Source organism: Ranitomeya imitator, chromosome 2 (assembly GCF_032444005.1).
Source record: "Ranitomeya imitator isolate aRanImi1 chromosome 2, aRanImi1.pri, whole genome shotgun sequence".
Taxonomy (NCBI): Eukaryota; Metazoa; Chordata; class Amphibia; order Anura; family Dendrobatidae; genus Ranitomeya; species Ranitomeya imitator.
The window spans coordinates 302370513-302395732 of record NC_091283.1 but is presented as its reverse complement, the minus strand read 5'-3'; the positions used below and the strand labels follow the sequence as shown (position 1 = coordinate 302395732).

The window sequence follows — 25220 nt, the reverse complement described above, 5'->3', positions numbered from 1 at the left end:
CCTTAGGAGTCATTTTGTGCAGAGTCTGTCCCCTAGGTTGCAAGATACTCTGGTACAGTACGCCGCTCCCAAGTCATTGGAGGCCGCCATGTCCCTTGCCATCCAGGTGGATAGACGTTTGACGGAGAGGCATACACCAAATGCGCCCCCGGTAGTCCTTGCTAGGGAGGAGGACACACCTGACCAGGTGGACGAACCCATGCAGGTGGGAGGAGTTGCTTCCCAAACGGGGTTGTCTGGGATTCGCCGTGGTGTGGGAGCAAGTTTTTACTGTGGGCAGACTGGTCATTTTATCAATGTCTGCCCAGCGCACGCCAAGATACCTGTTCCATCTAAAAAGCCGCGTCCCTCTGGTTGTGTGGAAGGAAGCGACCAGGGAGTGTATATTTCCTCCATTTTCTCGTCTCAGTGTACCTTACCTGCTGAGGTGGTGGTAGGTGGGGTAACTGAGAATATTCCAGTGCTTGTGGACAGTGGAGCAGGAGTCAATTTGGTGGATGCTTTTTTTTGTCCAGAACCATGGCCTGATGAGTAGGTCGCTAGCTAGACCCCTAAGCGTTCAAGCCATTGACTCTGTCCCGCTCAGCCAGGGGAGCATTACCCAAGTCATTGACAAGATACATTTGCGTATAGGGGCTTGTCATGAAGAGTTCCTGTCATGCTACGTCTTGGAGAACTTACCAACTCCCATTGTCTTAGGTCTCCCTTGGTTGAGTAAACACAACCCGGTCATAGATTGGCAGTCCAGAGAAGTAGTCAGCTGGGGTCAGTCGTGTACGGACTGCTGTCCAGGAGCTACGATCTCTGCCGTCCTTCTACAATCTACCCCTTCTTCTCCTGTGGGGGCAGTAGAGGTGTTTGAAGGGAGTAAGGGCAAGACTCTACCCTCATTACATTCTAACCCGGTATGTCAGAGACCTCTTAGGAGGAGGGGTCGGAGGACAGTGGTGGTTACCTCAGTGCATTGTGGGGGTGTGAGTTTGGTGACACAGGGGGACGTCTCTGTTGTCGGTTCTATAAAGAATTCACCATCTTGTGGCAGACGCATGCGTGAAAATAAACGTTCAGGTCCGGACCTGTGTGTGAATGAGTACGTATGGGTGTCCACCAAAAATATCAGGTGGAACTGGAATCTGGAGTTCAAGGGTAATCGGGCCATACCGGGTGTCAGCCATTGTCGGTCCGAAGACTTACCAGTTGGAGTTACCCTCTGTAATGCCCATACACAACTCATTCCACAGGTCAGCGCTCTGGAGATTTGTGCCGCCTACGTTGTTATCTCCAATGTGCTGTGTCCACCGTAAACCTAAGGGTCTGGTGACGGAGGAGGTGAATTCTGGTGAATCGAGACGTTCTCACTGTAGGTTGTTTACTGGTGAGGTCCAGTGTTGACGGTCCAGAGGCCCCTCATTGAAAGGGGGGTACTGTCACGATCCATGTTTGGATCTGTGGCAGATCTGGTTTGCTTCAGTTAAAGACCTTTTTTCATTTCTGGTCTTCGGGGGTTAATGCAGTTTCTTTCCCCCGGTGGCCGCTGATGTTACTGCATTGCTTCTAGCTCAGCTGATGCTTGTGATGATCACTCCCTCCATCCTTTAAAAGGTCACCTGGTTCATCAGCTGACTGTCGGTGTTAGTTCATTGTTCAGCGACCAAGCCAGGAGTAGGATCTAGCTGGGATCTGCTGATCTTCTGCTGTGTCCGTTTAATCTGGTGTTTCTCCCTGTTGTGCTGTTTCTTGCAGAATTAAGCTAAGTTTGGGTTTCCTTTTCATTGTTTGTTTTCCTGTAAGTTGTTATAGTTTACACTGGTGCAGTCCACTCTTGGGGGGAGTGGGGGTCACTATAGGGTCTGCATAGGAGACAGGGTTACGCTGGTGGCTCAGGCCTCCCTACCTTCAAGGGTACCCCCGAGATAAGGGTTAGCCAGGGCCCCTATAGTGGCAGGGACAGGTTCGGGTTCCAAATACGCCGTCCTGCCCCTTTATCGCCGTACTCGGCGTGACAGGGATTCTGCTCTGCACTGGGTGTTAATGTTTGTCTGTCTTCTGCATATCATCCTCAGACTAATGGACAGATGGAGCAGACTAATCAGACTCTGGAACAGTATCTTCGATGCTATGCTAACCATTCGCAGGATAACTGGTTGGAGTTGCTTCCGCTAGCAGAATTTTGTTACAACTCTCAGAATTCATCTACTAAAGTAACACCTTTCTTTGCCAACCTGGGTTTTCATCCAAGTATTCTTCCCAGATCCCTGATCGATGCACCAGTGCCTGCAGTTCATGAGAGGTTGGCAGCAATGAGACATAATCTGGTAACCCTGAAGGAATCGCTGTCTACTGCACAGGAGAGATATAAGAGATCTGCCAATAGGTTTCAGAGGCCTGCACCTATGTTCAAGGTAGGGGACTTCATGTGGTTATCTACTAAAAACTTGATTGAACATTCCATCACAGAAACTGGGGAAAAAAAATGAATTGGCCCGTTCAAGATCTCTGGGATCGTTAGTTCCGTTGCCTGTCGTCTGAGGTTACCAAGGATCTTGAAGGTACATCCTGTTTCCCTGTTAAAACCAGTGTCTCCAAATACTTTTCAAGGTCATATTACACTTCCTCCTCAGACTGTGTTAGTGGACGGACAAGAACAATTTGTTGTAGAGAAGATTCTGGATTCTAGGATCCGCAGGAATCAACTGCAGTACCTCATCAAATGGCAAGGATATCTGTCTGAGGAGAACTCTTGGGAGCCGGTGGGCAATATCTGTGCTCTTCAAACAATTACTCTGTTCCATCAGAAATATCCTGACAAGCCTGGTCCTGGATCATCCTGAGGCCGCTTCTGAGGGGGGATTAATGTAAGGATTCCGACTTTCCTTGTGCCTGGTCGCCCTGATCCAAGATGGAGTCTTGGATTTTGCCCTGTCATGGAACTTCCTGTCTGTCCTGATTATGTAAGTCCAGGTCATGTGTTCTGTTCTCCTGTGCTTGAGTATTTTGTGCTGTTGGCTCCTGAGCTTCTGCCTGTTTGCTGGTGAACTCCCAGCTTCTGCTGTTCATTACTCGGTGGTCTGCCTTGCCACGTTCAGCTGCCTTCCATTTCCTGGGGTTGTCTTGGGTGCTGCCTCTCGCCTCTGGAACTGCTGTGATGGCAGCACCCCAGGGGAAGGATCACCCTTGTTTGCAAAACTTTTCCCAGTGTTGTGCTTCCTTGCACAACCACACCAGGTGAGCAAGATTCAAGTTGTACTTTTCTCACCAAGAAGATTTACTCATCTGCTATGCTTAGATAGTGCTCTACCTCTTTTTCCTCTCATCTTCTCCTTCCCAGGACTTCATTCTCACAACGCACCATCTGCATATTATTGAACTTCCACAAACAAATGCTGTGCGCACGTGTGATCAAGTTATTGCTGGACTTCCTCGTTTAAGTGCTGTGTGCATTCCTTCTCGCGTCATATCCTTGCTGGACTGGTTCGTACCCCACTATTCAGTTTTCGGGAGAATGGGAGCAGGAGTGGAATGGACGACAGCCGCTTCACGCTGCAGTGGCGCTTCTACTGGTCACCAATGCCGATGTTTTAAAGTATTGGAATAAAGAAGTTTTTTTTAACCGGTGAGTGCCAGCCGTTCCTTTCTATTTTTACCCTTCGTCACGACAGCACCCCACATGAGAGAGAGGGATCCGCCCATAGGAACAGGAAACCTACAGAATAAAAGGAGGCGGTCCCCTCTCCTCCTCAGTTTAGGTTTCCTGTTCCTATAGGAATCCGGCTTACCTACAGATGAAGAGGATTCCTTGGCCATGCACCCGCCTGCGCCGGTATCTGTGGGAACGGCAGGGGCTGCGGTTCCAGAAGCAGCGGCGGGGGAGCCCCTGCTTGCAGCCTCCCCCCTCGTCAGGTCAGCCATCCGTGGACCGGGTCCGGTTGCCGTGGGTCCGCCTGGCTCCACGAGGACGCGCGCGCTGCAGCGGCCGTCTTAATACCTCTGGCCGCTGCATGGTGAGTGAGAGCGGCGCGTCTAACCCAGAAGTCGTCGGAGCACTTCCGGGTTAGGTCCGGGGAGGCAGGAGTTTCGGCGCCATGTTCAAAAAGCGGCGCTGACGTCGGACCAGTGTGTGAGGAGATGGCTTCACCGGCCGACGATGCGCACTTGCCCACAGAGCAGTGCTCTCCCAGCAAGGAGAGGAGCGCTAAGAGCAGCACTAAAAGTGGTGGTCAGCCTCCAGAGAGGAGATCTACCACCAGACAAAGAGATCACCTGAAAAAAGATCCGCCTCCAGAACCGGTACCTGTCAGCTTCACTGGGTGAGTTTTTAAAAGTCCCTCTTCCCATATGCTGATATATGTTCCTCCTGTATTCCCTTCCTCTAGATAAAGAAAAGGACGCATAAGTCCAAGCACAAGGAATGTGCCTTATGTTCACAGCCCCTCCCGGATTCTTATACTAAAGGGTTATGCTCAGAGTGTATCATGCAGACCCTAAGGCAGGAAAATATAATGACTCCATCTGATGTCAGAGCCATAATCCGGGAAGAAATGCAGGGATTGGCACATACAAGTTCTATCAGTACCCGCCAACCAAGCAGGTCTCGATCCCCAGCAAGTTCTGAGTCAGGGGAGATACAGAAGTCCTCGGACGAGTCTGGATCCCAGCCAAGTTCATCTGAAGATGAAGGGGGGCTTTGTCTGCCTAATAATAGTGTAGACAACCTAGTAAGATCTGTCAGGAGCACAATGGGGTGCCCAGACGAGAAAGGGAAGAAAACCGCTCAGGACATTATGTTTGCGGGGTTAGGACAGAAAACGCAGATCCTTCCCAGTCATACCAACTATTAAAGAGATTGTCAAAAAAGAATGGGATAAGCAGAATACAAGAGGTTTTCTGCCATCCTCCTCTAAAAGACGCTATCCCTTCAGCGACGAGGAGTTAAATTCTTGGGCCAAAGTGCCAAAGGTGGACGCCGCAGTAGCTTCCACATCTAAACAGTCGGTCTTGCCAGTGGAGGATTCAGGAGTCCTGGCAGACCCGTTAGATCGTAAGGCTGAAGCCTTACTAAAAAGATTGTGGGAGGCTAACACGGGAGCATTCAGAACAGCTATATCTAGCACCTGTACTGCAAGATCGCTGCTAGTATGGATGGAACAGCTGGAGGAACAAATCAATCCTACCGAAACTCCCTCTAATTAAAGAAGCGGTAGCATTCCTGGCGGATGCCTCAGTGGATTCGCTACGCTTAGCAGCCAGGTCAGCCGGCCTAGTGAACACAGCCCGGCGAGCACTCTGGTTAAAGAACTGGAAAGGGGACGCACAGGGAAAAGCAAAACTTTGTGCGCTCCCCTCGGGGGCGGATTATCAGAGGGTCAATATGGGCGGTAGCCCAGGGCCCAGTGGTCTGGGGGGGCCCTGGGCTACCGCACAGATTGACCCTCTGATGATCATCTGTGAATGCCGCCGGCATTTATGTGCCCCTGCCGTAACCGGTGGGCAGAGAGAGGGGGCCCGCATCGGGCCCCGTCTCATCTGCTCACCGGGCCCCTTCCGGCGCTGCAGCGGTTTCCTATTGATGTGCGCACACGTCGTCGGCGTCTGACGTCATTGTCAGTCGCCGGCGAGTGTGCTCTGTTGGAGGGAGCTCGTCGCTGGAGCGAGGACAGGTGAGGTTTTTTTTTTTTTTTTTTTTTTTTATAACGGTGGACACACACTGAGGGCAATGCTGGAGGACACTGGGGCAGATTGCTGGAGGACACTGGGGCAATGCTGGAGGACACTGGGGCAATGCTGGAGGACACTGGGGCAATGCTGGAGGACACTGGGGGAAATGCTGGACATACTGGGGGAAATGCTGGACATACTGGGGCAGATTGCTGGACACACTGGTGGTAATATTCTGGACACACTGTCTGGGGGCAATGCTGGACGCACTGGGGCAGATTGCTGGACACACTGGGGCAGATTGCTGGACACACTGGGGCAGATTGCTGGACACACTGGGGCAGATTGCTGGACACACTGTCTGGGGGCAATGCTGGACACACTGGGGGCAATATGCTGGAGACACTGGGGCAGATTGCTGGACACTGGGGCAATATGCTGGACATACTGGGGCAGATTGCTGGACACAATGGGGGCAGGACTGGAGGCATGGGCAGAATGTAGACACGGGGCATGATTGGAGACACGGGGCAGAATTAAAGACATGGGGCAGGATTGGATCATGGGGCAGGATGGATACGATGGAGACATATGGGGCAGGATGTGGAGATCATATGGGGTAGAATGGATACTCATGAGGGCAGGATGCGAGAGCATATGGCTGGAGCCAGGAATGAGACACACAGGGCCAGGATGTGGAATATTATTACCATAGGGGCTAATTAAGGGATATTATTACTGCAGTGATGTATTTATTTTATTTTTTGAGTATACTGTTTTAAATGGGGGTCGGTCCTGTTACTGTGCAGAGTGACACTATATCGCCTTTTTTTCTTCATGTGGTGTAATGTAGAAGTTGTGAAAAATTAAGTAATGTGTTCTGCAAGCGGAGCTCGAGATAACTGTGTTATTTCCTGCAGAAACGAGTCCTGGCTGGAAGTAATGATGAAGGACTTCACATAGAGACGTCACTGGTGAGTCAGTGTTACCTATACACTGACACTATACACTGTATACTATATAGAGCTCCTGTGTATAATACCACCAGTGATCTCTGTATTACCTCTACACAGACACTGCATACTAAGTACAGATCTCCTGTGAATACTGGCACTTATGGTGATATTATTGTGTTGTTGTTTTTTACTGATCAGTATTGTAGTATTCAGTCACTATGTGGTGGTAATATGTGGTCTGGAAATGGTGTTGTGGTATTTGTCCCTTGTATGTGCTATTTGGTCACCAAGTGGTGGTAATATGTGGTCTTGACATGGTGCGGTGGTACTTGTTCCTTGTATGTGATATTATTCGATCACTGTGGTTGTAATTTGTGGTCTGGTCATGGCGCGGTGGTATTTGTTCCTTGTATGTGATATTATTCGATCACTGTGGTTGTAATTTGTGGTCTGGTCATGGTGCGGTGGTATTTGTTCCTTGTATGTGATATTATTGGTCAAAATATACCTAAATTGTATTGCAGATTCTAACAAATATTTAATAGGTTACAGTAGAGTAGGGCCCGGCCATTTTTCTGGAATAATCTGGTTCGGGTATATCATGACCCCCGTCACATGACCCCCGTCACATGACCCGGGGGGGCCCACAGTGTCTGAACAGCCCAGGGCCCTGGCTACCCTTAATCCACCCCTGGCTCCCCTGCCAGGGTGAGTTCCTTTTTGGGAAAACACTGGATGAGCTTTTGAATAAAGCAGGAGAGCGGAAGAAAGGCTTCCCTAACCAATATCTTCCGTCTTACAGGAGAGCCTTCAGAAGACGACCCTTTACCAGGAACAAACCGTTTGCGCAAAGGGATCGTTGGGAGACAAAGGACCCTAAACAAAAAGGTGCTCTGTTTAGCGGATCCTATAATTCAAAGCGTGGCAGATACCGCTAACTATAAAGTAGGCGGTAGATTGAAATTTTTCTTTTCCAAATGGGAACAAATTACAACTAGCCATTGGATTCTGGATATTATTAAAATTAGAGTTTAATCTTTTATTGTAACATCGCCAAAAAGTCGGGAACAACAAGAAGCTCTAGAAACAGAAATCCTATCTCTTCTATCTAAAAAAGTCTTGATAGAGGTTCCCCAGGATCAAAAAGGAAAGGGGTTCTATTCCCCTTTGTTTTTGATCAATAAACCAGATGGTTCATTCAGAACCATCATAAATTTAAAGAAATTAAATTCCTTTTTGAGTAACCATACCTTTAAAATGGAATCTATTAGTTCTGCCATCAAACTTTTGTTCCCTAGGTGTGTCATGGCCGGGATAGACCTAAAAGATGCCTACTATCATCTTCCCATACATGACGAACACCAGCAGTACCTAAGGGTAGCAGTCATCCTGGCAGGACAGGTTTGTCACTTTCAGTATGTAGCAATGCCCTTTGGGCTTTCTATGGCTCCCCGCATCTTTACACCACTTGGAGCTGTCTTAGCAGCTACTTAAAGGTCAACGACAATCTATATTATACCAATAGGAACCCTTTATGTACTAAAGATAACACAGATAAAATATAGCTTTTAATTAATATAGCAATTAAAACCATGCCACAAATACAACCAGATAAACACATAAAACACACAACCGTGCACTCTGGGATAACCCTGCCAAACAATAACTCTTAGTACTACCTACCTATCAGTGGAGGTTGGCACCCTAAACACAGATACGAGATTGGCGCCCCCACTCACCGTCGGCTGTCCCTATGTCTCCTAGTATGGATCCTAATATAGGTGTCACATACAGACCAGCACTTACACTAGACAGGAAAAAGATAAGCAGACTAACTGGCTGATTGTGTGTGTATGTGTATATATATATATATATATATATATATATATACTAGGTTTGTGACAGGGTGAGATACATGGACTAAAGACCAACAATGTGCATAACAAAAAAGTGCTCGTGTATTAAAAATAGGCCTCACTACCTCTGTACGCTACTGCTGTGCAGCCTGCCTAGCTGTGGAGGTTGGCACCCTACTGGTCAGCGGAATGGCGCCCCCACTCAGCGATGACTGGCCCTGGGAAGCCCTAATATTAAATCCCAGCCTGATAATGATCAGACACAGATGTGTAAATACACAAAAATGGCAAGGCACAAAAACATATATAGCTGCAGGGAGAAAAAAGAAAAAAAAAACCCTTATCTTCAGCCAGAGAATAGCCTAGTGCTTAGATATATGCATGGTAAACAGAGGGTGAGACCGATACTTATCAGTGTTGATATTTCATACGCGTTTCACCCCAGCGGATCATCAGGAGGCCTTGATATGTAGATGCTGCATGGAATCATGCTTGGTGCACTTATATACATGTCTTAATGAGCTTACTAATAATGGGGCGGTGTGAGCATACCAAACAACAGAGCATGGGACAACACCATTTTGGAGTAGTCCTAATATGATAGAGGGATACCTAGAGCCTATAGACTAATTGATGGCCGCTGCCTGTCATCGCAGACATGTTAGGGAGCGTGCTATAGTGTGTAAATTAGCCCCTACCATAGCGTTCTGCTCCATACAGGCAGGAAGTCCCGGTGTGCATTGCAAAACAAAAAACAAACAAACAAAAAAAAAATTAGCACACCAAGCACTCAGACTCACAGGGAGGAAGGGTGTGTGCGCTATCACATATATCACCGGCGCCTGCGCACAGGACCCCGGAGTCAACACATTACACTCACCAGCGCCGAACAGCGACGTCACCCGGCCATCCTGCCACGAGCCCACACAACCACTCATGCGCAGATGGGGACAAACCAGCGTGACCGCGCACCCCCGCACCAGCGGCGTGCGCATGAGCATGACCGTGTCCACAGCGCATGCGCCAGGCACCCCCAGACACGGGATTGATGCCGGAGGCATACTATACAAATGCGCCACCACGCACGCGCGGACAGCGCAAAGCCAAAACCATGGAAACGGCATCACATCTACCGCACACGCGCCTACCGCTACGTGTCTCACAATGGTGCAAGCATAGCTCATAGGTCCTGCCAGTGCAGCATACTATGTGCACAGACACAGCCAATGGCCGCATTGCTGATAAAGACAGCCATACTACTGAAGATATAGCATACCCCACATAGGGGGAGGAAAAGAAAGGCGTATTGCCTTTAATCCTTTCTTTTCCTCCCCCTATGTGGGGTATGCTATATCTTCAGTAGTATGGCTGTCTTTATCAGCAATGCGGCCATTGGCTGTGTCTGTGCACACAGTATGCTGCACTGGCAGGACCTATGAGCTATGCTTGCACCATTGTGAGACACGTAGCGGTAGGCGCGTGCGCGGTAGATGTGATGCGGTTGCCATGGTTTTGGCTTCGCGCTGTCCGCGCGCGCGTGGTGGAGCATTTGTATAGTATGCCTCTGGCATCAATCCCGTGTCTGGGGGTGCCTGGCGCATGCGCTGTGGACACGGTCATGCTCATGCGCACGCCGCTGGTGCGGGGGTGCGCGGTCACGCTGGTTTGTCCCCATCTGCGCATGAGTGGTTGTGTGGGCACGTGGTGGGATGGCCGGGTGACGTCGCTGTTCGGCGCTGGTGAGTGTAATTTGTTGACTCCGGGGTCCTGTGCGCAGGCGCCGGTGACATATGTGATAGCGCACACACCCTTCCTCCCTGTGAGTCTGAGTGCTTGGTGTGCTAATTTTTTGTTTTGTTTTTTTTTTGTTTTGCAATGCACACCGGGACTTCCTGCCTGTATGGAGCAGAACGCTATGGTAGGGGCTAATTTACACACTATAGCACGCTCCCTAACATGTCTGCGATGACAGGCAGCGGCCATCAATTAGTCTATAGGCTCTAGGTATCCCTCTATCATATTAGGACTACTCCAAAATGGTGTTGTCCCATGCTCTGTTGTTTGGTATGCTCACACCGCCCCATTATTAGTAAGCTCATTAAGACATGTATATAAGTGCACCAAGCATGATTCCATGCAGCATCTACATATCAAGGCCTCCTGATGATCCGCTGGGGTGAAACGCGTATGAAATATCAACACTGATAAGTATCGGTCTCACCCTCTGTTTACCATGCATATATCTAAGCACTAGGCTATTCTCTGGCTGAACATAAGGGTTTTTTTTTTCTTTTTTCTCCCTGCAGCTATATATGTTTTTGTGCCTTGCCATTTTTTGTGTATTTACACATCTGTGTCTGATCATTATCAGGCTGGGATTTAATATTAGGGCTTCCCAGGGCCAGTCATCGCTGAGTGGGGGCGCCATTCCGCTGACCAGTAGGGTGCCAACCTCCACAGCTAGGCAGGCTGCACAGCAGTAGGGTACAGAGGTAGTGAGGCCTATTTTTAATACACGAGCACTTTTTTGTTATGCACATTGTTGGTCTTTAGTCCGTGTATCTCACCCTGTCACAAACCTAGTTTATATATATATATATATATATACAATCAGCCAGTTAGTCTGCCTATCTTTTTCCTGTCTAGTGTAAGTGCTGGTCTGTATGTGACATCTATATTAGGATCCATACTAGGAGACATGGGGACAGCCGACGGTGAGTGGGGGCGCCAATCTCGTATCTGTGTTTAGGGTGCCAACCTCCACTGATAGGTAGGTAGTACTAAGAGTTATTGTTTGGCAGGGTTATCCCAGAGTGCACGGTTGTGTGTTTTATGTGTTTATCTGGTTGTATTTGTGGCATGGTTTTAATTGGTATATTAATTAAAAGCTATATTTTATCTGTGTTATCTTTAGTACATAAAGGGTTCCTATTGGTATAACTCCCCGCATCTTTACAAAGCTGATTCTAGAAGTGATGGCTCATTTACGCCAGCAGGACACTCTGATAATACCCTACCTGGATGATTTTCTTGTAATAGGAAATTCCATAACTCAATGTGAAATGCGGTTACCTAATGCGATCTCATCCCTACAGGAATTGGGTTGGATCGTGAACTACGAAAAATCCAGGCTGAATCCAGACACCATTCAAATATTTCTAGGAATCCAGCTAGATTCAGTAAGTCAGAAGAGCTTCCTCCCGCATTCAAAAAAACTAATTATACAATCAAATGTGTCAGAGGCAATGAAAAAACCTTACATGACCCTGAGGAAAGCTATGTCCTTACTAGGATCATTATCTTCATGTATACCAGCTGTACCGTGGGCCCAATTTCATACCCGCCAATTACAGTATGAAGTATTGTCAGTCCAGGGGAAAGGACGACATCTGGAGAGTAAATTAACTCTTTCCAGAGATGTTGTTGTAAAATCCCTATCCTGGTGGTTAAACATGGATCACCTTTCAGAGGGTGTACCATGGATGATAGATCCCTCTAAGATGATTACCACTGACGCCAGCCCTATGGGGTGGGGTGCACATATGGAAGATAATCTGGTCCAAAACACCTGGAATTAGGCAGAGTTGACATGTTCTTCCAATTGGAAAGAATTAAAAGCGGTAGAATATGCCTTAAGTAATTGGTTCAGGGAACACATGTGAGAGTTCTGTCGGACAATTCCACCACCGTGGCATATATAAACCGTCAGGGAGGTACGCGATCTGGAACACTAATGACTATAGCAGCAGACATCTTCCAGTTGGCAGAGTCTCATCTTGCATCATTAACAGCCCTACACATCAGAGGGGCAGAAAACACCAAGGCATACTACCTCAGTCGAAATAGGCTACGCCAAGGAGAATGGACTTTAACCCTGCTGTTCTGTTGGTCAAAAATGACCGACTTTGAACTTCAATATTCTTTAAAATATTCAAGATGCGGCTCTGAAACCCGTGGCCGACCGACCCATCCTCATTTAAGTCAATCAACCACAAGTTTCAGAACCGCATCTTGAACACCCCAAAAAATACCAAAGTTCAAAATAGGTCTCCCCAGACCGAACAGAACAGCAGGGTTAAACAGAGACATATTCAGGATAATAACGAAAGCATGGGGCGTACCCCAAATAGATCTGTTCGCCACAAGAAGCAACAGACAGGTAAAAAGATTTGCTTCCCTGAAACTCATGGATCACCCAGACATGTTGGACTCCCTTCACCACCCTTAGAAATTCAAACTGGCATACGCCTTTCCTCTGATGTCTCTGATACCACTAGTGATCAGGAAGATCAGGAGGGAACAAGCAAGAATAATCCTGATTGCGCCCTTTTGGCCAAAGAGACCATGGTTCTCCTGTCTCCAGAGCATGTGTCTATGCGATCCATGGATACTCCCATTAGACAAAGAACTGCTGTCTCAGGGCCCATTTTTCCACCCGCAAGTGAAAGGGCTTCACTTGACAGCGTGGAATTTGAGCGGCAGTTATTAAGTTCAAGGGGGTTCTCAGAACAACTGGATAACACCCTGTTGTTAAGTAGGAAAATATCTACCACCCTATTATATAGTAGGGTATGGAAAAAATTCTTAAATTTTCATACAAAACCGTTCACTAACCAGGTTCCGGTAATTCCTATTCTAGAGTTCCTACAAAAAGGTAGAGAATTAGGTCTATCGGTAAACACCCTGAGAGTTCAGGTCTCAGCATTAGGAGCCCTATATGGAGAGAACATAGCAGCTAACAAGTGGGTCTCCAGGTTTAAGTCTTGTGAACGTAGTAATCCGGTCCATATTCCCCGTCTACCTCCGTGGGATTTATATTTAGTTTTAGAGTCCTTAACTGGCTCCCCATTTGCGCCACTAGATTCCATACCTCTAAAGATCCTAACATATAAAGTAGCCCTAACCTCAGCTAGAAGGGTTAGTGACATCCAGGCCCTATCAGTTGACCCGCCTTTCTTACTGGTATTTCAGGATAGAATAGTCTTAAAGCCTGACCCCTCATACCTCCCTAAAGTTGCATCCACCTATCACAGATCTCAGGAAATTTTTCTACCTTCCTTTTTTGATTAAACCTGTAACTCCAGAACAGCATAAGTTTCACACCTTAGATGTCAGAAGAGCCATCTTGACGTATATAGAGAGGTCTCAGACATGGAGGCAGAGTAGGGCTCTGCTTATCTCCTTTCAGGGCCACAAGAAAGGACATGGGGTCACTAGAGCTACCATATCTCGGTGGATCAGAGAAGCGATCTGTTTGGCCTACACATCAAAGGGCTAAAACCCTCCAGTGGGGATAAAGGCACATTCAACACGAGCCATGGCTTCCTCCTGGGCGGAACAAGCAGATGTACCGATCCACTCAATATGTAAGGTCGCAACCTGGTCTACACCTTCTACCTTTTACAACCATTACAGACTTGATTTTTCTACATCTTCTGATCTGGCCTTTGGTAGAGCTGTTCTTAGTACAGTGATCCCACCCAAATAATGACTCTCTGAAAGTCTCTCATGTGGGGTGCTGTCGTGGCGAAGGGTAAAAAGCCAGATTACGTACCGGTAATGCTCTTTTAATGAGTCCACGACAGCACCCATGTATTACCCTCCCTAAATTCTGCACAGTTTTTCCTTTAAGTTCACAAGTAATGGTTGTACAGAGTTAAGAAATTTATGTTGCTGAATAAGAATGAATACTAAAACTTTTGCGGTTCCTTTTTATACTCTGTAAACTAAACTGAGGAGGAGAGGGGACCGCCTCCTTTTATTCTGTAGGTTTCCTGTTCCTATGGGCGGATCCCTCTCTCTCATGTGGGGTGCTGTCGTGGACTCATTAAAAGAGCATTACCGGTACGTAATCCGGCTTTTTGTATCCATTGTGGCTACTTTCTTTGGAATGGTACCCCGAGTCACAGAGCACTTATGTCACGGGCTACCGCGACAGAGAGGTTCCAGAGAACCGCAGTGCTCTGGACCTGGTTCACACACCGTGAACAGAAGCTCTTCTCCTGTATTCTGACCTGGCTGCTTTGTGCCAGCAGTGCAGGAGTTAACCTTATTGCTGAGTTGCTGAGAATTGGGTCTCTCAGCTGAAGTGGATTTTGTAATCTGATCCTATATATAGACCCAGTACTGACTTCAGCTATTGTCAGTGATCAGTTCTACTGCCTGGCTTGGAGGTTGAAGGAGCGTAGTGTTGGAGTTGGAGGTATATTTACAGAGATTGGTGTCTGCTGTTTTGGTTGCATGTTAAACCTGTTTTCCTTCCTAGTTTATTCCTTCTCTTCCCTTCTCTGTGTTTCCTCTGTGGTTGTGTGAGCATTTGGTGAGTTTGAGACTTTTAGTTACCGTATATACTCGAGTATAAGCCGACCCGAGTATAAGCTGACCCCCCTAATTTTGCCACAAAAAACTCGGAAAACGTAATGACTCGAGTATTAAGCCTAGGGTGGAAAATGCAGCACCGGTAAATTTCAAAAGTAAAAATAGATACCAATAAAAGTAAAATTAATTGAGACATCAGTAGGTTACGTGTTTTTGAATATCCATATTGAATCTGGAGCCCCATATAATGTTCCAATAAGTTTGATGGGCCCCATTAGATGCTCCATATTAAAATATGCCCCATATAATCCCGCATAAAGGGTAATAAGGGCCCCATAAGATGCTCCATAGAGATATTTGCCCTATATAGTGCTGCACAAACGTTATGGCCCCATAAGATGCTCCATACAGACACTTGCCCCATATAATGCTGCACAAGCGTTATGGCCCCATAAGATGCTCCATACAGTCACTTCCACATATAATGCTGCACAAGCGTTATGGCCCCATAAGATGCTCCATACAGTCACTTGCCCCATTATAATGCTGCACAAGCGTTATGGCCCCATAAGATGCTCCGTACAGTCACTTGCCCCATTATAATACTGCACAAGCGTTATGGCCCCAGAAGATGCTCCGTACAGTCACTTGCCCCATTATAATACTGCACAAGCGTTATGGCCCCAGAAGATGCTCCGTACAGTCACTTGCCCCATTATAATGCTGCACAAGCGTTATGGCCCCATAAGATGCTCCGTACAGTCACTTGCCCCATTATAATACTGCACAAGCGTTATGGCCCCATAAGATGCTCCGTACAGTCACTTGCCCCATTATAATACTGCACAAGCGTTATGGCCCCATAAGATGCTCCGTACAGTCACTTGCCCCATTATAATACTACACAAGCGTTATGGCCCCAGAAGATGCTCCGTACAGTCACTTGCCCCATTATAATGCTGCACAAGCGTTATGGTCCCATAAGATGCTCCGTACAGTCATTTGCCCCGTTATAATGCTGCACAAGCATTATGGCCCCATAAAATGCTCCGTACAGTCACTTGCCCCATTATAATGCTGCACAAATGTTATGGCCCCATAAGATGCTCCGTACAGTCACTTGCCCCATATGCTTTTGCTGCGATAAAAAAAAAAATCACATACTCCCCTCTCTTCGCTCAGGACCCCAGCACTTTCAATATTTACCTGCTCCTCGTGCGGCTCCGTCTTCAACACTGATGTTCAGCAGAGGGCGCGCACTGACTACGTCACCGCGCCCTCTGACCTGAGCGTCACAGCCAGAGGACGATGAAGACGGAGCCGCACCGGAACGAGGAGCGGTAAATATCACGCAGCGCTCCCCGTATACTCACCTACTGCTGGCGCTGTGCAGTCCCTGCTTCTTCCAGCGCTGCATCTTCTTCCTGTATTGAGCGGTCACAGTTACCGCTCATTACAGTAATAAATATGCGGCTATTTATTACTGTAATGAGTGGTACCATGTGACTGCTCAGTACAGGAAGAATCTGCAGCGCTGGAAGAAGCAGGGACGTGCAGGGACTGTGCCAGCAGTAGGTAAGTATAATTAGACAGCCCCCGCCCCCCCTCACCTGCCGACCCCAGGTATGACTCGAGTATAAGCCGAGAGGGGGACTTTCTGCCCAAAAAAATGGGCTGAAAATCTCGGCTTATACTCGAGTATATACAGCACCTTGTCTGTATACCCTGTTATTTGTTGTATTGTTACACTGGTGCAGTCCACCTCCCTTGGGGGGAGAAAAGGCCACTGACAGGGTCTGCACAGGAGACAGGGATACGCTGGCGGTTAAGGTCTCCTAATCATCATAGCTACCCCTGAGATGAGGGAAAGCCAGGGCCCCATTATAGTGGCAGGGACAGGTGCGGGTCCCAGTACGCCGTCCTGCCCCTTTATCGCCGTTAACGGCGTGACAGTATCACTGACCATAAAAATTTTCTTGGTCCAATATGGACCCCATTGCTGCTTTAGCTGGACAAATGTAGCAACTCAGTCTAGAGGTGGCTGACCTCCGCTCGGAGGTTGTACAGCACACTCAAGTGGCCACTGCAGGGGTTGCTACACCTCCACAAGCTTCGCTGGAGCCTAAAATTGCGTTACCTGACAGGTTCTCTGGGGGGCGTGACAAATTTGTTACATTCAGGGAGGCCTGTAAATTGTATTTTAGGTTGCGTCCTCACACTTCTGGTTCAGAGGAGCAGAGGGTTGGAATTGTAGTATCGCTCCTACAAGGTGACCCTCAGGCCTGGGCATTTTCACTTCCCACTGACGCTTTGCCGTTACGGACTACGGACTGTGTTTCCTCTGTGGTTGTGTGAGCATTTGGTGAGTTTGAGACTTTTATTTACCTTGTCTGTATACCCTGTTATGTGTTGCATTGTTACACTGGTGCGGTCCATCATAGGTACCCCTGAGATAAGGGAAAGCCAGGGCCCCATTATAGTGGCAGGGACAGGTGCGGGTCCCAGTACACCGTCCTGCCCCTTTATCGCCGTTAACGGCGTGACAACTTACTGCTGTATACATGCTTGCAGCATCAGTTCATGCAGTTACCTGTGCACTGAGTAGGCTTCCCCGCTGTACGGATTAACACTTTGTTGGAGTCTGTTTGCATTTCTATTTTATTAAATACACCTTTTTGCTGCAGCTTTGTTCTCAGACTGGTTTTATCCCACACTATCAGATTCCCCAGTACCTACATAATTGTTACAGCGGAAACGGGATTATAACAATGTAAAGCGAACTATCCTGGATTATTCACATAAGGGCTGAGTTCCAAGACCTTACATGCACCAAAGGGGGTTGTTTAGGATATATGCCCATAAGATGTCACAGGCATGTTGGAGATGGCTGGAAGCAGAAAACACCTTTACCGTGGACAATGCTATACACGCTTTCCTTATAGAGCAATTGTTTTACCCAGTGCCCCGCAGAATTACGGGAATGGGTCCGGGAGCACATGCTGTGCACAGTGGACAGAGCTGCAGCCTTGGCCGATGCCCTTAAGGTACCTTCACATTTAGCGACGCTGCAGTGATCTAGACAACGATCCCGATCGCTGCAGCGTCGCTGTTTGGTCACTGGAGAGCTGTCACACAGACAGCTCTCCAGCGACCAACTATGCGAAGTCCCCTGGTAACCAGTGTAAACATCGGGTTACTAAGCGCAGGGCCGCGCTTAGTAACCCAATGTTTACCCTGGTTACCATCGTAAACGTAAAAAAAAACACACTACATACTTACATTCCGGTGTCTGTCCCCCAGCACTGTGCTTTCCTGCACTATGTGAGTGCCGGCTAGCCGTAAAGCAAAGCGGTGACGTCACCGCTGTGCTTTACGGCTTGCCGGCGCTGACAGTGCAGAGAAGCACAGCGCCGGGGGACAGACACCGGAATGTAGGTATGTAGTGTTTGGGTTTTTTTTTACGTTTACGCTGTTAACCAGGGTAAACATCGGGTTACTAAGTGCGGCCCTGCGCTTAGTAACCCGATGTTTACCCTGGTTACCAGTGAAGAGATCGCTGAATCGGCGTCACACACGCCGATTCAGCGATGCCTGCGGGAGATCCAGCGACGAAATAAAGTGCTGGTCTTCTAGCTCCGACCAACGATGTCACAGCAGGATCCAGATCGCTGCTTTGTGTCAAACACAATGATATCGCTAGCCAGGACGCTGCAACGTCACGGATCGCTAGCGATATCGTTGTGAAGTTGTTTAGTGTGAAGGTACCTTTACTATCCGACTGCAATGGAGGAGGCTTCTGGACAATAAACCACAGCCTGCGTCCTCGCCCAGGCCCCCTCAGACTATATCTGCCCTTCCACCCAGCTGCAGACTGATGACAATCATGCCTCACATTCCTGGGCCCCAACAGTTCTGACCACGACCTGAGGGTATCACCGAGAGGAGATATTATGGGTGTGGGCAACCTGCACATTTGCAATCCAGATGTCCCTCAAGGATTTGGAGGGAACCCAACGCAGCCCCACCTCATCCAGTGAATTTTGTGCACTCCATCCTGCCTGAGGAAGAGTTACCACCACCCCCAACCGAGAGGACCACTGACCCGAGCTCCCTCCTGGAGTGCACAGACTCCGGCCTTTGTCCCTCAGAAATGCAGAGCAACGGCAAAGCCACCTGCAGGATGTATTAATTGATGGATACAAGGTGTCAGGATTTAGAGACACGGGGCATTCCTGACTATCGCTGACCCCTGTGTGGTTTGACCCGAGTCAATTCACCAGGGCCCAGGAATTCCCATTGTCCTTGCAGGGGGTGTCTGCAAATATATACATCGAGCTTTGGTGCGTTTGGATTATGGTTTTGGAGAAAAACTGTGTTGGATTGGAGTTATGGGAGGACGTCCTGCAGATATCCTCCTTGGAAATGACATTGGGTTGTTAGTGTCATTTTCTGGCAGCACCACAACATCCGGACCTCACCGGGGAGCAATCTGTTTGGTCGGAAGGCCCGTGAGCCTCTCACTCTTCTGAAAGAACAATTGGAGGGAGATATCACAGACATCAGAACACCCATCATTCCCTATGTTCTAGAGTTCAGAGATCGTCTTGCCCAGCTAGCTACCTTGGCTAACGAACATGAGCGAAAGGACCAGTCCAGTAAAAAAAAGCCCTGAGAAAAACTGGTATGACCATAACTCCAGGACCCGGGAATTTATGGAAGGACAACATGCTCATGATTATTGCAACCCCTGCCACTGTACAAGAAACTATAAACCAGGGGTCTCAAACTGCATTCTTCGAGAGCCGCAAACCATGCATGTTTTCAAGATTTCCTTAGCATTGCACAAGGTGCTGTAATCATTATGTGTGGAGGTGATAAAATGATCACCTGTGCAGTACAAGGAAATCCTAAAAACATGATCTGTTTACGGCCCTTGAGGAATGCAGTTTGAGACCTCTGCTATAAACAGTGGAGCAAAGTGGACTAAAGTGAGCAGGCCAGAGGTCTGTGTATGACCTCATGGCTTACTCACTTATTAAGAGAGGGAGAGGTTGTGATGGTGGGACATGGTATGTGGGTATCATTTTGTTTGTATTAATATTTTACTGATTTTCATGGTGTTCTCTTGTAGGATGAGTTGTTATTTGCTAATTGATGATTGGCTTTTGTTGCCATCTGATACCCTCCCACAGTACTGTACTGTTATCTTTCCACAGGGTCAGTGAATCATGTTGTTTGCTAATATGCCAATGAAATATTGAACTAGCTTGTTGAAACAATGAACCCCTGTGACCCCCCCCCCCCCTGACCTGTGAATGAGGAGAGGGACTTTTAAAATATCAGGGAGGTGAGACCCTAAAGCTGATCGTGTGTGGAACTATGATGTGAACACAGCACCTCAGAGAAAAAGAAGAGGATATGGACTATGTTATCCTCTGTCTGCTGGATTGTTGGACTCTCATCTCCCAGGGCTTTTATCCTGTTACTGAACTGCATTCGGGTTCTGGACTATCTTATCTTTTGTGTGGTGGATTGTATATGTACTTTTCGTATTTTTGCCTAAATAAAGGACTTGGGATTGTTTACTCTTCTCTTGCTCTGTTGATTGTGTGATATTGGAGAAGGACTCTGTGACATGTATCATCCAGAACTGTAGCTCACTCTGTCGCTATGATGTCCATGTATTGAGATGACTTAGTGTACGTTTGCCATTGGCACCCTCTCCTTCCCATCATAACAATTTCAGCGATATCCACACTTCCATGATGGTGAAACCATTGAACAGAATAGTGAATCAGGGTGTCGAAAGCTTCTGATCCACCATTCAGCATTTGCCTGTGAGTCTGAGACTCTGTGCACAGCAGGCACAATGATGTCACTACATCACACCTGAGGTATGTAGCCTCAGTACTCACAATGCACAGACTGGAGCAGTTCACCTCGGGAACAGGGTTGGGTGAGTAGTGTTTGTTTTTTGTTTTTTTTTAATATCATGAACTAGTTGGACGGTGCAAAATTTTCGCACATCAGGAGCGCAGGCAATTTCCGAAAAAGCAAGCTGGTCAAATGTAAATGTATTTACTGAGATAATGAACACAGACCGGTTTGAGCTACGTGATCATTCTTTTCGATAAGTGTCTGAAGTTCTGTACAAACAGTAATGGCATGTAATTTAACCTTTCCCTTGTGGCAACAGATGTAAGCAGATTGGTCACGACCGACTTCACTTAAATAGAGCTTTGCTGAACAATGCGGACACACTTTATCCATACTCCCAATAGTGTGGGTTATAACTTCATTGTCTGGAAGTAATAAGCGAGCACAACAGTGTCTTTGGAAGTGAATGTTGGCACCTCCTTGCACAGATGTCTTGTTGTAGATGCAGGAAGTAATCAGGTGGAACTAAATCAATACAGTGCTCTTGCAGTAGTGTTCTACCCTGATTCACCATCTGTTGTCTGTGCTTCTGTTGAGCCTGTCTAGTCTGTTTTATGTTTGCTGAGATGGTGTCTGAAGAGGTCTGGGACTTCTCATTCGTGTTGGTCTGCCTCAAGGCCTGCTTTTTATACACCTCTTACTAGTCATCCTGCAAAGTAATTCCAAACCCAAACAATGGCAGTCTGCCCTCCAAATGCAGCTTGAAATGTACAATAGGCAGTGCATGTTTCCAATAGAATAAGCAGTGCATGTTTCCAAATGTGTTTGCATATGTGACTCACCAGCAGTGAAGTGTGCAATCTGTTTAGATTTATTTTTGATGTCTGAAAGCAGCTTTGTGGTAGTGTGCTTTGGGGTAGTGTGGTGCCACCTGCAGGTCATCTTTCCTTGCTGCAGGTGTATGAAAATTAATGTTTAACCTGTATTTTGTGATGACATAGGGGATGTGTGGTTTGTTTAGCTATTTTCTTGCTGCAGGGGGCAAGTTTACCTTTCAAATTGTGTATCATTTGTGTGTGGATGCAGTATGAACGGAGATACAAATTAATCACCGGAAAAGAGTGTTTTGAAATAATATAGAAGGTTTGTGAGGCATAATATTAAGAGATGTTTGGGCTCTCATTCTGAGTGTATGACTGGTAGGGGTCATTATACTGAATATGGGACTGTGGTGGACTGTAAATGCCTCCATACTGACTGGGGATCCTTATTTTGTGTAGCAGGTTGTGGTTGCCATAATACTGCATGAGTTGCTGTAGGGGAGCTACATGGGCACATAGGAGAACAATTTCTTTGTGATGAGTCAGATAGACCAAAGGTCTGTATTTATCATTTTCTATATGATTGCAGTCCTGAATTGATATGGTGTTGTGTGCCAGGAGGGAGACATCAGATAGTACGTTCTGAAGGAAAGCAAAGATATAACGGCAGTGAGAATCTGGATTGCAGGCAGAGAGAATAGCAGAAACAAAAAGTAGGAAGAGGTCCTTAGCTCATGTTTGCTGGACTGTTGCGGCTTATAACAAAAGTTATGTACCCCCACACGTAACCAGAAAGTTCCTGACTCTGCATACTGCAGAAGGAGCATTTTATAGAGTGATGTGCCTGCAATCTGATGTATATACTTCTCATCAAGTTTTTGTTAAGTAAAAGAAAGTTTATTTTTTGTACTTTGATCTCCCTCATTTATTTATAGTTGTAGAGCCCAACTCCAGCTATTGCTACTGCTGTGGGACCTGTGATTTCTATCTACACCACTATGTACGGGATAATAGAGTATAATAAAGTTGTTATGGACGAGATTTAACGAACATTGTGCAGTGATTCTGTTTTCCCTATAGTGAAGGATATTTCTTATTGTTAAAACTGTGTAATACTAATGGCCCCATACACATGAGATAAGTGTTGGCTGAACGGTCATTTGGCAGACGGCCATCTCTTCCGACTCCCTCATACACACAAATATTCCAGCTTTCCTGTGGTCTGTATGAGAGAGTCACCTCCAGACTCCTCTAGCGGAGGATTATCTACAGGAAGAACAAACGGATTAGCCTCTGAAATTCAGGATGTCAGATCCTTCTCTGCGCTGACATCATCTGTCGGGAGACCCCAAATATATAGTCGACCAAATTCCCTCAAAATCAGTGCTTTCATGTAACTCTAGTCTAATGTGTTTGGGGCATTAAAAGGTAACTTGGACACTGCTTCTGGCCCGGCCTAATAGACCTTTATACATTTCAGGCCCAGACACCATTATTAGGCATGTAAGTGTCGTAGTAACTAGGCCGCCCCATACTATAGAGTACTTGGGGGAGGAGGGCATTCAGCCAAACTGTCACACCTTCTTAGATGCCATGTTTGCTTTTGACAGCAGCCAGTGGTTAAACTGCCAGGGCTTTTGATGCAACCGCACATGTGCTGTCCCTGCAGTGTATATCTATGTTCTGGGGCCCAAAAGGGATACAAAAATTTAAAACAAATGTTTAACCCCTTCATGACCCAGCCTATTTTGACCTTAAAGACCTTGCCGTTTTTTGCAATTCTGACCAGTGTCCCTTTATGAGGTAATAACTCGGGAACGCTTCAACGGATCCTAGCGGTTCTGAGATTGTTTTTTCGTGACATATTGGGCTTCATGTTAGTGGTAAATTTAGGTCAATAAATTCTGTGTTTATTTGTGATAAAAACGGAAATTTGGCGAAAATTTTGAAAATTTCGCAATTTTCACATTTTGAATTTTTATTCTGTTAAACCAGAGAGTTATGTGACACAAAATAGTTAATAAATAACATTTCCCACACGTCTACTTTACATCAGCACAATTTTGGAAACAAAATTTTTTTTTGCTAGGAAGTTATACGGGTTAAAATTTGACCAGCGATTTCTCATCTTTACAACGAAATTTACAAAACCATTTTTTTTAGGGACCACCTCACATTTGAAGTCAGTTTGAGGGGTCTATATGGCTGAAAATACCCAAAAGTGACACCATTCTAAAAACTGCACCCCTCAAGGTACTCAAAACCACATTCAAGAAGTTTATTAACCCTTTAGGTGCTTCACAGCAGCAGAAGCAACATGAAAGGAAAAAATGAACATTTAACTTTTTAGTCACAAAAATGATCTTTCAGCAACAATTTTTTTTATTTTCCGAATGGTAAAAAGAGAAACTGAACCACGAAAGTTGTTGTCCAATTTATCCTGAGTACACCGATACCTCATATGTGGGGGTAAACCACTGTTTGGGCGCACGGCAGGGCTTGGAAGGGAAGGAGCGCCATTTGACTTTTTGAATGAAAAATTGGCTCCACTCTTTAGCGGACACCATGTCACGTTTGAAGAGCCCCCGTGTGCCTAAAAATTGGAGCTCCCCCACAAGTGACCCCATTTTGGAAACTAGACGCCCCAAGGAACTTATCTAGATGCATAGTGAGCACTTTAAACCCCCAGGTGCTTCACAAATTGATCCGTAAAAATGAAAAAGTACTTTTTTTTCACAAAAAAATTATTTTAGCCTCAATTTTTTCATTTTCACATGGACAACAGGATAAAATGGATTCTAAAATTTGTTGAGCAATTTCTCCCGAGTACGCCGATACCTCATATGTGGGGGTAAACCACTGTTTGGGCACACGGCAGGGCTCGGAAGGGAAGGCGCGCCTTTTGACTTTTTGAATAGAAAATTAGCTCCAATTGTTAGCGGACACCATGTCGCGTTTGGAGAGCCCCTGTGTGCCTATGCATTGGAGCTCCCCCACAAGTGACCCCATTTTGGAAACTGGACCCCCCAAGGAACTTATATAGATGCCTAGTGAGCACTTTAAACCCTCAGGTGCTTCACAAATTGATCCGTAAAAATGAAAAAGTACTTTTTTTTTCACAAAAAATTTCTTTTCGCCTCAATTTTTTCATTTTCACATGGGCAATAGGATAAAATGGATCCTAAAATTTGTTGAGCAATTTCTCCTGAGTACGCCGATACCTCATATGTGGGGGTAAACCACTGTTTGGGCACAAGGCAGGGCTCGGAAGGGAAGGCGCGCCTTTTGACTTTTTGAATGGAAAATTAGCTCCAATTGTTAGCGGACACCATGTCGCATTTGGAGCGCCCCTGTGTGCCTATGCAATGGAGCTCCCCCACAAGTGACCCCATTTTGGAAACTAGACCCCCCAAGGAACTTATCTAGATGCATACTGAGCACTTTAAACCCCCAGGTGCTTCACAGAAGTTTATAATGCAGAGCCATGAAAATAAAAAATAATTTTTCTTTTCTCAAAAATGATTTTTTAGCCTGGAATTTCCTATTTTGCCAATGGTAATAGGAGAAATTGGACCACAAATGTTGTTGTCCAGTTTGTCCTGAGTACGCAGATACCCCATATGTGGGGGTAAACCACTGTTTGGGCGCACGGCAGGGCTCAGAAGGGAAGGCACGCCATTTGGCTTTTTAAATGGAAAATTAGCTCCAATCATTAGCGGACACCATGTTGCGTTTGG

The 25220-nt window shown here is 46.7% G+C and overlaps 1 protein-coding gene across 3 annotated transcripts in view; it reads left to right on the top strand.

The window, feature by feature from the left end:
• LOC138663368 (oocyte zinc finger protein XlCOF7.1-like) overlaps positions 1–25220 on the top strand; it is a 90354-nt gene that overhangs the window by 48744 nt on the left and 16390 nt on the right. Inside the window, exon 1 of one of the 3 annotated variants that reach the window (XM_069749543.1) lies at positions 13762–13833. The exons of the other annotated variants lie outside the window; for them this stretch is intronic. The gene's annotated coding sequence lies outside the window, so the exon portion shown is untranslated. Of the gene's footprint in view, positions 1–13761; positions 13834–25220 lie in introns of those variants that run through there. 3 annotated transcript variants of the gene reach the window in all.